This window comes from Ailuropoda melanoleuca, chromosome 2 (assembly GCF_002007445.2).
Source record: "Ailuropoda melanoleuca isolate Jingjing chromosome 2, ASM200744v2, whole genome shotgun sequence".
Taxonomy (NCBI): Eukaryota; Metazoa; Chordata; class Mammalia; order Carnivora; family Ursidae; genus Ailuropoda; species Ailuropoda melanoleuca.
Genome location: NC_048219.1, coordinates 4301116 through 4303889, shown reverse-complemented (window position 1 = coordinate 4303889; position 2774 = coordinate 4301116). Strand labels below are relative to the sequence as shown.

General features: G+C 39.6%; 1 pseudogene; it reads left to right on the top strand.

Moving 5' to 3' along the window:
* Positions 1-567: 567 nt before the first annotated feature.
* LOC100473673 lies at positions 568-1340 on the top strand (annotated as a pseudogene).
* The last annotated feature ends 1434 nt before the right edge of the window (positions 1341-2774 follow it).

Sequence of the window (2774 nt, the reverse complement as noted above, 5' to 3'; positions counted from 1 at the left end):
CGTTGCAGATCTAGGCCTTTTGCTGGCAAACAGTTTTGGGGACAGGAGCAGCACGGTGTTATGGAAAGTGCTCCAGACAAAGAATTAGGGCTCCTGAGTTTAAACTTCAGTTCTGTCACTTATTTGCTGTGGGCAGATACTCCTTCTCCCTAAGCTAGAGTGTCTCTCCCCCGTAAAATGGGGATAAGGGGATTCATCTGGACTAGATGACTGAAAGCAGCCCCAGCTCTGACATTCGGGGATTCCTTGAGGTGGGACAGACTCAGTTAGTCATTCAACAAACACTCCAAGTGTCCACAGTGGAGACAGCACTGCAGGAAATAAAACATCTAGGGTACGAATTGTCTTCAGGAAGAGGGGAGGAAATTTGCTGGGAAATGGTTATTTTTTGCCATTAAAATCTGTGTGCAAGTGGATACCCATAAGCAAAAAACGAAGAAAACCAAAACTCCTTCCATCCATACCTCGTACCACACGTATAAAAATTCCCTCCCATTGAAGAGAGCGGACATCCGGCTTGCGAACAGCCATCTTTGTTTCGCACCCGATGAAAGAGTGATTTAAAAAATGATCAATGTTGAGAAGGACAAGAAGGTTTTTGTTCAGAAGTGTGCCCAGTGCCATACTCTGGCAAAGGGAGGTAAGCACAAAACTGGGCCAAATCACCATGGTCTATTTGGGTGAAAGACAGGTCAGGCAGCTGGATTTTCTCACGTGGATGCCAACAAGAACAAAGGCATCGCCTGGGGAGAGGAGACACTAATGGAGCATTTGGAGAATCCCAAGAAGTACATCCCTGAAGCGAGAATGATCTTCACGGGCATTAAGAAGACAGGGGACAGTGCAGAAACTGGATAACTCATCTCAAAAGAGCTACTAAGGAGGGACATCTAGGTGGCTCAGTCGGTTGGGCTTGTGCCTTAAGCTCAGGTCATGATCCCGGGGTCCTGGGATCGAGTCCCACATCCCATTTGGGGAGCCTGCTTCTCCCTCTCCCTCTGCCTGACGCTCTCCCTGCTTGTGGTCTCTCTCTCTCTCTCTCTGTCAAATAAATAAATAAAATCTTTTTAAAAAAGCAAAAATCTACTAAGGAATAATAGTTGGCCATAGCCTTATCTATTAATAAAAATGTTTCATGACTTTTTAAATGTGTACCATATTTAAATTGATCTCATCCACCAGAATTCAGATCATGACTGGCTGACAGACTATTTCTTTTGGACAGTCCTGGTTGAAGTAAGATTGGCCTGTGGTGAAGTGCATGTGATCAGCTTTCTGAACTTTGCTAGGAATTCTGGTTCCGCAAGTGCTGTCACTATTTTCCCCTTCTGAAGATATGATTGTAATTGATTAGTAATGTTCAGCTGTTCCAGCGATGGTAAATGCCAGCTCTAAACCGGTAGGAGATTGGTTTTATATTAGATTTATATAACTAGTTATATTAATATACTATATATATATGACATATTTAATATACACTGTCACAGAGAACAGCAAGACTCCTGTGTGTTTCAGGCTGTGTTCATTGGCCTGTTAATGGCAAGGGCTGAAGATTACCTGGCAATGTCCACTTTTTCTTTGTGGTCTTCACCATGCCAATTTAATTAACATTCCCTGCATTGAAAATGTTGCCTTTCACCTCACGATTGGCATTTTAGTGTGGTTTATGTATCGTATTAAATAAGGAATATTTAGCACGTCTCACATTTTGTAGATAATCTTTAAGGTCAGATGCTTTTAAAATTCAGTGTGACAAGATGTGGCAGCAAACTTGGCTTGTGAATTTTGTACTAAGTCATAATTCAGGATTGTCTTCTAAACAGTTACTCAAAGACACAACCGTAGAATTACCCCATATGTATGATTGGTAATGGTGCTTCTGCCAACCCGTTAGAAGGATTGGAGGAGATATGCCAGCACAGATGTATAAACTATGTGATAAGGCTTAAGATAATTAAAAACAAAATCACATATCAAAATAAAAATTAACTCATACTGGATCAAAGACCTAAGTGAAACTTAAAACTATAAGGCTTCTTTTTTTTTTTTTAAGATTTATCGATTTACTTGCAGTGGGGGAGGGGCAGAGGGAGAGAGAGGAAATCCCAAGCAGACAGCACGCTGAACACGGAGCCTGATGCCGGGCTAGATCTCATGACCCTGAGATCACGACCTGAGCCAAAATCAAGAGTCAGATGCTTAACCGACCCACGCTGGCGCCCCAAAACTATAAGGCTTCTTGAAGAAAACATTAGGAAAAATCTTCTATCATCTTGGATAGTGAAACATTTCTTAGATACAAAAAGCCCAAACCATAAAGGGAAAATTGATCAATTGAATTTCATTAATATTAAAGACTTTTGCTCTTCAAAAAACACCATTGGGAGAATGAAAAGACAAGCCACAAAATTAAATAAAATGTTTGCAAACAACAACAAAAAATTAAATTGTTAAAAATAATAAAATAAATGAAATGTAATCAAAGTAAATAAAAACAAAAAGTCATAAAATATAAAAAATAAAACACAAGCAATAAAATGTTTGTAAATCAGACATCTGATAAGGACCTTTTTGTCCAGAATCTATAAACTCTTAAAAAACTCAATAATAAGAAAATAGCCAACCCAATCTACAAACGGGCAAAAGATTTGAACAGACACTTCACCAAATAAGGTGCACAGATGGAAAGTGGGCATGAAAAAATGTCCCATATGAAACTGTAAAAATTAAAAAGACCAGCTATATTGTGCTGGTGAGCACGTAGAATAACTGGA